Source organism: Lampris incognitus, chromosome 2, assembly GCF_029633865.1.
Source record: "Lampris incognitus isolate fLamInc1 chromosome 2, fLamInc1.hap2, whole genome shotgun sequence".
In the NCBI taxonomy this organism is placed as follows: domain Eukaryota; kingdom Metazoa; phylum Chordata; class Actinopteri; order Lampriformes; family Lampridae; genus Lampris; species Lampris incognitus.
Genome location: NC_079212.1, coordinates 7,125,761 through 7,138,866, shown reverse-complemented (window position 1 = coordinate 7,138,866; position 13,106 = coordinate 7,125,761).

The following is a 13,106-nucleotide window of genomic DNA, read 5'->3' as shown; positions in this document are numbered from 1 at the left end:
TGGGCCCTGTGATGGCCTGGCGGTCTGTCCAGGGTGTCTCCCCCCCCCTGCTGCCCAGTGACTGCTGGGATAGGCTCCAGCGTTCCCACGACCCTGAGAGCAGGAGAAGTGGTTTGGATGATGGATGGGTGTTTTGTCAGAAGAACTCGCCTCACAAGTCAGAAGTCCGTCCCCGAGGCATAAGGATCGTACAGGCGGACGAAGTGACTCAAAATGCATTAACACAGATGTGCAGCGCAGGTCTCCGACGGTATCGTGCGCTATAGGCGGGGCGGTTTAGGCAAGATTCATAGTGCCTACCAGAGGTAATAAGGTGTAACACATAATTAATCATCAGTATGCTCTCTAGGGTGCAGCAGTGCAGATTGTACCATCCCTGGAGTGCTTTCGATGCCTGCAACTGTGTCGCCGAGAGCCGTGGTAGAACCCCGGTAGCTGAGATTAGAGAAATTCGGGCATTAATGCGGCGCGCCTCCGTAGGGTCCTGTGTGCACTGGCGGGGAGGTCAGGACATTCGTCAATGCTAGATTCTCCGCAGGAGTTGGCATAATGCAGCGGGTCAAAGACTACCTTACTCCTCTCATTGCCATGCCCCGAGGAGCACCAGGAGGAGACAGGCGGTGGAGAATAGAGTCAAAGGTGAGCTTCGAGACCCTTTTTTCTCTTTGTGAGGGGGAGAAATCCTCCTCGCGGCCTGCTCACGCCGCAACCTCTGATGTGAACTGAAGAGGCTCCGGAACTGAAGTGCCGCTTATGAGGAAGTGCAGACCCTGCCCAGCGGATTCCACTGTATCATTCATCTGTCGGAGTAGCAAACCTGTGTTTTTTTCTTTAATCCAATAAGCATTACATAACAGCTTTTTGGGAACAAACTATCTGATTGGCCGAGAAACCATGTGTTGTTTATCGTGACCACGTGAGCCGCATAATTTCACCTTTATTATTCAGGAATCGGGAACAATTTGTCATATGGAATGAAATATCGTTTCCCCCAGCCCACAGCAGTGCAACACAAAGACGAAAACACATATCCGAGAACGACAACAACGCGCATATCCAAACTAACACACATATGTATCCAAACTAAACAAAAAAATCACTGTCCAAGGGAACGAACGCCAGCCAGGATGACTGTTTGAACTGCTGGTCTGCATGGGCTAGCAGTTAGCTTAGCCTGCCCCGCTTCCACGTCCTGTCAGACCGCCCTCAGTGTTTCCTCTTCGGGCGCAGCTCCGGGCAGGGGCCGTGGCCCTTGGGCCCACCGAACACGGCACACCAGGCTCCCTCAGGCAATCCAACACCAGCTGTCCTAGCCAGACACCCTCAACACCTCCCCTCACTCCACACGATGACACCCTCAACACCACAGTCAATGCCAGGCGAGGCTGCCGCCAGGCCGCCCTCGGTGTTATCAGAACCGCCGGTCTGCATGGGCTAGCAGTTAGCTTAGCCTGCCCCGCTTCTGCATCCTGTCAGACCGCCCTTGGTGTTTCCTCCTCAGGTGCAGCTCCAGGCAGGGCCGTGGTCCTTGGGCCCACAGGAGGCGGCAGACCAAGCTCTTCCAGCCGATCCAGCGCCAAGCCACTACAGGTGAGACTGGGGAACCCATAGCACACCCATGCCTCTGCCTATAGTACTGCCCCCTGTATGTGAAGGACTGAAGACACAGCTTCACTTGGTCAGTGTTAAGGGTGGTCTTATTGATAAGGGTGGGGTCGTTTTGTAATTTCATACGGACTACCTCCACTGCGTCATCAACAAGAACACACATGAAGACAGACTTAACATCATAAGAGACCATTGTTTCATCCACCTCCATAATGATGTCCCTCACCTTATCCACTAAGCCATAGTGTCCTGAATGTGATGTTCAGTACTGCCTACCAACGGGTTAAGAATAGATGCCACAAACTTAGGGTTGTTATAGGTCACTGAGTTAATCATACAAACAATAGGCTGTAATGGCACATCCTGTTTATGTATCTTGGGTAAACCATACAGACTAGGTGTAGTGTCCCCTGGGTATAATCGGTGGTACAGAATTCTGTCAATAGCATTGTCCTGTTCTAACAGCTTCAGACAGTCTATCACCTTTTTCTTGTGACCGCTGCCTGGCCCTCGTTTCAGGGGCTCATAAGTATTTATGTTGCTAAATAACATCATAACGTTCTCATGATAGTCTGTCTGGTTTAATACAACAGTGCATCTGCCTTTGTCTGCCGGAAGGATGATGATGTTCTTGTCCTTACTGAGAGTCATGAGAGCTTTCCTAAGAGTACATCTGTCCCCATCTTACGATGCTGTGACTGCAACCATTCCCAAATCCTCTGTGAATAGCGCACATGGCCATTGTAACTCTAGTTAATGGTCACGGTAATTTGCATATGAAACCCATCGTTGGTTTCAGTCGTTATGTATTGTTAATAAGGGTGGGATACCTCAAGAGGTCACTTAGATGAGTGATGACACGATTCTGTCAGTAAACGTCGTGTCCGGGTGAACTGATTCCCCTCTCTGTGATTTTCTTACCTGGAGTACTGAGCAGGCATCAAGACATTACTTCATAACATACACCAGCAAGAAGAATTATGTACCTAACAAGACCAGGTCAAAACCTAGTGTATGGCTGGACCGTGTGTGGCCAGTGTCCAAAATTGTGGCACTTTGTTACAGAGCTAGTCAGTGGTAGTGTCTGTGATGGGAATCCCTGGATATTAAATGTTCATCTGCAACTTTCTGTAGTGGTCCCAGTAACATCTGTCGTTAACGTGTGCTGAAGTGGCGTATCACATGACCACGGTTGAGCTCGAGTAATAAAAAAAAAGGTTATAAATGCAGTTGCAAGAACAATACTTTCCACACGTATCGTGGGATGTCTGATTTGAAAGAGAACAAAGTGTCATTGTAAGTATAACTGTTCTATCTCCCCCTCCTCTTGCATCTGTTTCTGCAGATGTCTCTCGTTTTTCTAAGACTCGCTCTGTGTTGACAGGTGACTTCACAAAGAATGGATTGCGGCCGCTGATGGCACCGTGAATTGCGCATCACTTGCAGCCACTATCTGCCCCGTCTCGAGGTCCGGTTCATAAAAGAGCCCGTAACGTTTTGCCGCTGAGTGCAGTTTGCCCTTGTTCTGCATCTGGTTGCAGTTGTAGCAAAGTATAAAGGGTGGCGTTGCACCAAGAACACAGTAGGCAGGTCCAATGCCATCCTTGATGTCATCGAGCAGAGCAAGAATAGTTAGTTAGACCTGGCAACCCGTATCTGTGAATGATTTCAGTCTCGGTTAAATCAAATATTATATTCGCCTGCGAAATCTTCGCTCACGAGCACGCCTGGCTACAGTCCCCGCTGCCATGACCACAGGAAAGTCTGGGGTGTCAGTTACCACCAACTCTCTGAAGATGCTAATAATTTTCCCGCTAACTGTGCGTGGCTATTAACGCTGGTGTTTGTGAATCGGACTTTTTTTTGCAATGAGGCTTATTTGAATAGATATCGGTCAATTTTCTACCTAACGTATGCATATTATTTAATTGGAATAATAATAATAATGCATAATGATACATTTTATTTGTGGTGCCTTTCAGAGCACTCAAGGACCCTGATCCTCTGATCCTTGATCCCACCCTCTCCCTTGAGCCACATAGCCGCCAAATAGTCAAATCCTCCTTCTACCACCTTCGCAACATTGCGAAAATAAGACCCTCTCTCACACGCCCTGCTTCTGAGACACTGATCCATGCCTCCATCTCCTCCCGCCTCGATTACTGCAACTCCCTCCTCTATGGCATCTGTGCCAGCTCTATCAAGAGACTCCAACTGGTCCAGAACGCGTCCGCCCGACTTTTAACTTTCACCAGATCCTGGCACCACATCACCCCAGTCCTAAAAGACCTCCACTGGCTACCCATCTCCCACCCGATCAATTACAAAATCCTGGTTCTTACTTATAAAGCCCTTCTCAAACTGGCTCCCCCATACCTGACCAACCTCCTCCCCCCCTACCGACCCTCTCAGTCCCTCAGATCCACCTCAGCATCCCTTCTTTCTACCCCCAGGTCCAACCTCTGTGGCTTTGGTGACCGAGCCTTCTCCAGGGCAGCTCCCAGGCTCTGGAACTCACTTCCCCAAATCCTTAGAGACTCAGAATCCCTCCCACTCTTCCAATCCCGTCTCGAGACACACCTCTTCTCCATTGCCTTCTCGTGCCCCCGTCAACTCATCCACTCCTAATCTGATGCAGACTAAGGACCGAGCACTCGTCCTGCTGCCCCCTCCTCTTGGAACTCCCTCCCCAAGCACATCAGACACCGCTGCGATCTGCCCACATTCAAGTCATTAATCAGGACTCACCTCTTCAGACTTCATCTATGGGTTATGTGATTTATGGTGTTTGTTTTTCTTCATCTTTTGTATGTTTAAGTGGGAGAGTACTGCTGGCGTCGTGTGTGGCTGCGGCTTCTCCCTCTCGTAGCCCCCCTTCCCATCCACCCCTGTAGGTCTGTGTTATGTTTATCTGCTGTCTTGTTTCACCCCGTTTATTGTAAAGTGACTCTGAGTGTTAGAAAAGCGCTATATAAGATTGATTTATTATTATTATTAAGGACACCTTAGAGAAGATAGTAAAAAAAAACAAGCAGCGCTGCATCAGACAGCATAAAATCAAAACAAAGCAGGGTAGACAATAAAAAGTTAACACAATAGGTAAGTATAAAATCATCTGCACAAAAGTCAATGAGGCGTGGATCAGACTGAATATGCCAGTTTGAAAAGGTGCGTTTTGAGATGGGATTTGAAGGTTGAAAGAGAGTCAGTGTTGTGAAGGTCTTGTGGGAGAGAGTTCCATAGGCGGGGGGGCAGATCGACTGAAGGCTCTAGACCCCATGGTAGTCCAGCAGGCTGATGGTGTCGTGAGTCGGAGAGCAGAAGAGGATCTGAGAGTGTGGGAGGGCGTGTGGACATGAAGGAGTTCAGAAAGATATGAAGGAGCTAGGTTATTAAGGGCCTTAAAGGTGAGGAGCGGGATCTTGAAGTCAGTACGGTATTCAACAGGGGGCCAGTGAAGTTGCTGAAGAACAGGAGTGGTACGATCTATGGAAGGAGTTCTGGTACTGATACGGGCAGCTGGATTCTGGACCAGTTGAAGTTTATGAAGACACTTGAGGGGAAGACCAAAGAGGATAGAATTGCAGTAGTCAGTACGGGATGTAACCAGGGTGTGAGTGAGTATGGCGGTGCTGTTAGGTGTAAGTGACGGGTGAAGATGATTAATATTGCGTAGGTGGAAGTATGCAGACCGAGTAACACTGTTGATGTGGGCTTCAGAAGATAATGTGCTGTCCAAGATGACACCCAGACACTTAACCTGAACTGAATACATGCAAATAGCACCAGAGCACAAGACGCTATTTGCTTGGCAGCCCAGTTAGGGGGCATTTCACCCTTTGTGGGTGCTTTGAGAATTACACGGTGTCTTTCTGTCTTATTTGTGCAGGTTTAGCGGCCACAAAAACCACGCCATCCTTGTGTGAATTTGCCAGTGAGTGTTTTGTCAGAGTGATTGTTATTTGGGGTGCTTCAACTGTGCGCTCTCCCTCATGATCCAGCGGCCCAATCATGTCAAACTGATCATTCAATCAGTCACTCTAACCATGGTCACTAATGCCCCTTTTCCACTGCATGGTACCGGCCCAACTCAACTCGACTTTTTCGTTTTCCATTGCTGGAAAGTACCGGCATTTTGGTAACGGTTACCACTTTTCTGGTACCACCTTTGTCAAGGTTCCAAAAAAAAACGGAGCCGGTACCAAAATCAATGCAGACCAGCTACGCTGAGGGGGTAGTGTTACGGTAATGGAAAACGACACTTGTCGAGTTGAGCCGGTACCATGTAGTGGAAAAGGGACATAAGTCAGTCACGCTAACGTGATCGCTCAGTCGGTCAGTCAGTCGGTCAGTCAGTCAGTCAGTCGGTCAGTCGGTCAGTCAGGGATATTCCTATTTCTTAGGACTGGCCAGGCCGAGAAAGAAGCAACAAGCTAGCTAGCAGTGTTGGCTGATGTTATTGTTACTCAGACGTGGACTGGCCACCAGGAAGTTCAGTCTCTAGAATTGGGAGTACCTTATGACAATATTCCTGTCTTCCAAAGGCATACAGTCAACTCCTAAAACACCTAAAACAAACAACAAAAATTGACATGAACCAGACAGGCGTCTCCTCGGAGGAGCCATATCTGTGACATGATTATCAGCCTCACAGCAAAACATGGGACCACTGGATGACCTTCCCAAGCTATCGCAGACGGGAAGCTCACCAGGAACAACCCTGCATTTGACATGGTACCAGAGTCACAGCAAGACATTGGACCACTGGACGACCTCTCCAGGTCATCTTCACCATTGATCACAGAAGAAGATTTAATCTGATCTCCACTATAAGAAAGAAACTCTCACCTCACCACATAATGGAGACAGGACAATGGCTTGATCAATTCAAATCTCAAACTCTCTCTCTCGCTCTCTCGCTCTCGCTCTCTCTCTCTCTCTCTCTCTCTCTCTCTCTCTCTCTCTCTCTCTCTCTCTCTCTCTCTCTCTCTCTCTTGCTCTCTCTCTCTCTCTCGCTCGCTCTCTCTCTCTCTCTCTCTTGCTCTCCCTCTCTCGCTCTCTCTCTCTTGCTCTCTCTCTCTCTCTCTCTTGCTCTCTCTCTCTCTCTCTCTCTCTCTCTCTCTCTCTCTCTCTCTTGCTCTCTCTCTCTCTCTCTCTCTCTCTCTTGCTCTCTCTCTCTCTCTCTCTCTCTCTCTCGCTCGCTCGCTCTCTCACACACACACCCGAACACACAAACACACCCAAACCCTTCTCTATACTTTTCCAAATGCTGACAACTTATCGTAAGTCATACATTGTAACTCCTTGTTTCTGCACATGTCTGAATTAATGGGAATTAACTGTTTAACCATCTAGTAATTCAGCTAATATGACTCTATAATATAACTCAATAATTTCACGAACAATGATCTAACTCACATCAATATACCACCCGAACTGACTGAGATATTAGTTTAAGGCTCTAAAAGGTTTTAAGTGCATTCCTGCCATGCAACTATACTGCTGTTTACTGACCACAGGAGGTTGGGTCTTTTCAGTCAACCTGTATTCTGTCGACTGTATTTTCTTTTTTCATTTTCTTTTATTGATTTCATTCTGTTGTCATCTCATATAAGGTCGTATTTTTATCATATGAATCGATCAGGAATCGGCAACATTTGTCGTTTCATTTCATGTCCGCAAGTACATGAAATGAAACTAAATATTGCTTCTCCCAGTCCACAGCAGTGCAACACAAAGAGAAAAACACATCCAAAACCTACAACAACACGTGCTATATCCAAACTACAAAAACTATAAAACTACAAAAACACATATATCCTCTCTCTCTCTCTCTCTCTCTCTCTCTCTCTCTCTCTCTCTCTCTCTCTCTCTCTCTCTCTCTCTCTCTCTCTCTCTCTCTCTCTCTCTCTCTCTCTCTCACTATGTGTATATATATATATATATATATATATAGCGGGGTTTTTTCTGAAACCGTCAATGGTGTTGTTGTAAGTGCTCAGCTAATGAGGAGCGGAATATCAATATCAATACTGGAGGCACTGCGCAAAAAAGGCCTTTTTTTTGCACGAAAAAAAAAGTGGACAGGACACTGAAAATGCCATCATGTTAATTTTATGTTTACCCAGTTGTCCCCATTACATTAGCAAAAGCCACTAAATATGAAGCAAAAAAAAAAAAAGAGTGGACAGGACACTGAAACGTCATCAAAACGTCATGCAAAAAATAAAGTACCATGCTATTTTTTTTAAAATGTATATATAAATTCACTGTCCAGGAAAACGAACGCCAGCCAGGATGACTGTCGGAACTGCCGGTCTACATGGGCTAGCAGTTAGCTTAGCCTGCCCCGCTTCTGCGTCCTATCAGACTGCCCCCGGTATTTCCTCTTTGAGCGCAGCTCCAGGCAGGGCCGTGGTCCCTACGCCCACCGGATGCAGCAGAGCAGGCTCCCCCAGCCGATCCAGCACCAGCTCTCCCAGCCAGACACCCTCGACACACCTCCCCACTCTCCACACGACAACACCAAAAACACAGTCAACACCAGGTGAGGCCGCCGCCAGACCGCCCTCGGTGTTATCGGAACTGCCGGTCTGCATGGGCTAGCAGCTAGCTTAGCCTGGCCCACTTCCGCATCCTGTCAGACCGCCCTCATTGTTTCCTTTTCGGGCAGCTCCGGGCAGGGCCGCGGTCCCCGGGCCCACAGGATGCAGAGGACCAAGCTCCCCCAGCTGATCCAACGTCAGCTCCCCCAGCCATCAGCCGAAGACACAGACAAAGACACTGCATGGACGGATCTGGGTGAGGCCGCCGCAAACGTAAGTTCGCGCCGCCATCTTCCCACACGGATATTGGGTGAGGCCGCTGCAAACGTGACTTCATGCCGCCATTTTCCCACACCGGAAGCAGAAACGATGAGTTCTTAGTTAACGTTTGTTCATCTACTAATAGTATGGGAACTCATCTCACCAGTTTAGTTAATCAGGAATGCCATTTCGGATTAGTATTTAATGTGATAGAATGATTACTGTTCATTAATATGTTCTCTTGGCTTTTGTGCAGTACACTGTAATACACCGTCCATGTTTAGGACCACTACTGGCTGACCAGGGTGGTAAGCTGAGTATATGACGTTTGCGCGTGCAGTCTTAATTAGATAATCCTAACCCCTAAAGTCATGGAATGAATAATCAATGAGGAGGTGGATCTCGACTCCGGCGGGAAAGTCATTCATCCTGCCTCTGAAACGCCCCGGTCAGGAAGACTCGTGAAAAGCGAGTCTGCCTTGATCAGTCAGTCGCCTTCGTTTTCTCAGGACAGTCTTTGTCGTCTTTCTAAAGTCCTCTACTTTCTAAACAGTTTTTATAAGCCTTGAGTCTTTCCTCTTTTTAACTTTGTCTTAGTCTGTTTCTCTTTTTCTACTTCCCTCCTCACTAAGCCGTGCGTGTCTCCAGCTCACTTTGAAACAACTCCCCGTCTTGTATGTCTTTCCAACTGGCCAAGCCAAGCATGGATCAGTCTCATATCACAAGGGAAAGTCTCACGCGGGACCATTTTTTGGGAGATTTTATCATCCGGCCAACGAAATCCCTTTCAGGTTATTTCAACCGTGTCAAATCAGTGAGTCAGTGTGGTAGATCACTATTTGACTTCTACCCAGACAAACCAAGAACTCCCTGGCCCGGTGTTTTGACTGTTGCCGAGAAGAAGTCCAGGCAGCTCTGCCCAGGGGCCAGCAACATCCCATCGCCTCCCAACCTCTGACGGTTGCCAAGAACAACCCCGGCCAGGCAGCTTTGCCCAGGGGATGACGCTATCTACCGCTGCTAGCGAGACGTCGGCTGGAAACTCGCTGCAGCCTGACATTGTTGCCGGGCAACCTCAGCTCCCCCCGTGGGCGCATCCTCGCTCGGACGTTGGGAGAAAGCCTGCGCTGACTGCGTACGAGCGGCCTTCAGCCGGATCAGATCATCTCTGCAGTGGCACTTCGTCAAAGTAGGCTGGAGTCACATCACATCTGCCGCCTTTCATAAGAGCTCGCTGGTTTCTAATGGCCATCTGAAACCTTCGTTTTAAGCCCTGGAGAGGTTTTAATCATCTCATAGCGTCCCGACTTCTCTGCTGTTTGTCATTTGAAAGGGTCATTTCATTCACCTGTTTTATTCTGATTTTCCATTTATTCACTTGCTTATTTATTGTATTGTTGGCAGACGTTTAGCTATTAATAAATGTCTGTTATTGAAAGGTGTATGTGTGTTTCTGTGATGCAAAGATAGAAATCCCTGATTAATGTGGTTTATCTAAATTTCCTGTCGTAGCGCGTGCCCCAAATTCATAAAGAGAGCATCACCGGTTATTCATGTGCTTATTCATCGCTACACCAGTTTAAATGAAAGCCACCTTATTTTGTCACTGTATTCTCATAATGAAATTCATCCTCTGCATTTAATCCATCCTGCTGTGTGGGAGCAGCGGGCAGCTGCAGCGCCCGGGGACCAACTCCGGTTCTTCTTTCCATTGCCTTGCTCAGGGGCACAGACAGGAGTATTAACTCTAACGTGCATGTCTTTTTGATGGTGGGGGGAAACCAGAGCACCGGAAGAAACCCACACTGACACGGGGAGAACATGCAAAGTCCACACACAAAGGACCTGGGACGGCCTGGGGTTCGAACCCAGGACCGTCTTGCTTTGAGGCAACATCGCTAACCACTGGGCCACCGTGCTGCCCAAACAGTAGCTGGCAGAGGAGAAGAAGAATGTCAGTAAAATGCCAAAACAGTGAGAGTGAGTTTTTATACCTGTGAGGTTGCTTTCCTTCTCAAAAGAGCTAAGTTTACCAAAGAAGAGTTTGGATAATGGGTCGGTACCATACACCCTTTACATACTGGGTCTTTCAGCTGAGCAGAAACACAAAATGTATACAGATCTGAAGAGTATTTGACAGGGGCGTACAGATATGAAAGCTATCAGCCTGGGTTAGTGAAATACATTATAAATAGGGGCGTCCGGGTACTGTGGCGGTCTATTCTGTTGCCTACCAACACTGCGATCGATGGTTCGAATCCCCGTGTTACCTCCGGCTTGGTCGGGCGTCTCTACAGACACAATTGGCCGTGTCTGCAGGTGGGAAGCCGGATGTGGGTATGTGTCCTGGTCGCTGCACTAGCGCCTCCTCTGGTTGGTGGGGGCACCTGTTCAGAGGGGAGGGGGAACTGGGGGGGGGGGGATAGTGTGATCCTCCCACGCGCTACGTCCCCCTGGTGAAACTCCTCACCGTCAGGTGAAAAGAAGCGGCTGGCGACTCCACATGTATGGGAGGAGGCATGTGGTGGTCTGCAGCCCTCCCCGGATCGGCAGAGGGGGTGGAGCAGTGACCGGGACAGCTTAGAAGAGTGGAGTAATTGGGCGGATACAATTGGGGAGAAAAAGGGGTAAAAAAAATCCACAAACAACCCCCCCCCCCTCAAAAAAAGGAGAAATACGTTATACATAATATGATCACTTATAATGATGGATGATCACAGGTGATGGTGGGGAAATGTTTTGGGGTCCGGTGGATGAACGTTATGTGTCTCTGTTGCTCGTCTTCTTTGAGCCCTCCTTTCTTGGCATGACATGTGGTCTCTGGGACTGGCCTGTGATCTGTGGTCTCTCAGAATGGCTCCTGGACAGATTCACTAACTTCCTATCAACTGCATCTGGGAACAGTGAATATACCATGGTGCTTCGATTGAACGCTGCCAAAAGTCAATATTAAGAAGTCTTTATATCTTTTTTTCATTAACAAAAAATAGGAAAATCTGACAACTGGTAGAAATGTCATCTAGTTTTCATCTCGTTCGTCATTGTTTCATCATTGTTTTCATCTAGAACTTCCTTTTGTACTGTGACACTGGAGAGATCATTATGCTTATTCTGAGATGATAAACTTGAATTAGTTCAGGTATTCTTACCTCATGTGAAGACTTTTTCAACTGTTTAAATAAATCCAATTCAAACCCTGAGTGGGATAATAAAATTATAGCTGGATAGGATTGACTATTTGCAGTCACCCGTGCTTCCTCCTACATTAACTCCTCATCGGTTTCTAATTCACGTTGTTATGAGTGACTCAGCGTTGCCGTGCTGATGGGAGCGTCTGTTTCCCTGGCTTTATGTTCAGAGGATTTAGCCCGCTGGAAAAAGTATTAATTCCTTTGAATTTTTCCACCTTTTTGTGAGTACTCAGTCAGTTTGTGGTTTTCTAATGGATAATATTTTAGTTGTGGTTTTCTAATGGATAATATTTTAGACCACTCCCTAATCTGTGATATACTATAAGGCCTCACATTTCCTGTCATTATAAGCTTTCCTGCCACTGTATGTGTTAATACAATAAAAGGGTCTGAGTGATTTTTGTAATGTTCAGATGTGTATTCTGATGAGCTACAAAGTGGAGACGTGTAGGCTCAACCGACCATCAGACCATCTGCTGAACTCCAGAGAGACAATCACATGAATTTTATAATCAAAATAAATCTCAAAATACCTTTTATTAAAAAGGATTATCGCTGTGACCCCGTAAAATGACTTGAATAACTCTTTTTCTAATAAATAGGTCAGCCCGTCTTGTCATCTGAAGAAAGGATAGAAAAATGATTAAAAAAATGAGGAAATAGAGAAAGTTAAACTTGGGGGGGGGGGGCTACATGGTTGGATGTGGTGAGGTACATGTTGGATGTGATGAGGTGGATAGTTGGATGTGGTGAGGCAGAGGGTTGGATGTGAGGTTCGTGGTTGGATATTGTGATATACATGTTGGATTTGGTAAGGTAGAGGGTTGGATGTGGTGAGGTTTATGGTTGGATGTGGTGATATACATGTTGGATGTGGTGAGGTAGAGGGTTGGATGTGGTGATGTACATGTTGGATGTGGTGAGGTATATGGTTGGATGTGGTGAGGTTTATGGTTGGATGTGGTGAGGTAGAGGGTTGGATGTGGTGAGGTATATGGTTGGATGTGGCAATGTACATGTTGGATGTGGTAAGATAGAGGGTTGGATGTGATGACGTTTATGGTTGGATGTGGCAATGTACATGTTGGATGTGGTAAGGTAGAGGGTTGGATGTGGTGAGGTTTATGGTTGGATGTGGTGATATACATATTGGATGTGGTAAGGTAGAGGGTTGGATGTGGTGAGGTTTATGGTTGGATGTGGTGATATGCATGTTGGATGTGGTGAGGTAGAGGGTTGGATGTGGTAAGGTAGAGGGTTGGATGTGGTGAGGTTTATGGTTGTTGTGGCGATGTACATGTTGGATGTGGTAAGGTAGATGTTTGGATGTGGTGATATACATGTTGGATATGGTAAGGTAGAGGGTTGGATGTTGTGAGGTTTATGGTTGGATGTGGCGATGTACATGTTGGATGTGGTAAGATAGAGGGTTGGATGTGGTGATGTACATGTTGGATTTGGTAAGGTAGAGGGTTGGATATGGTGAGGTTTATGGTTGGAT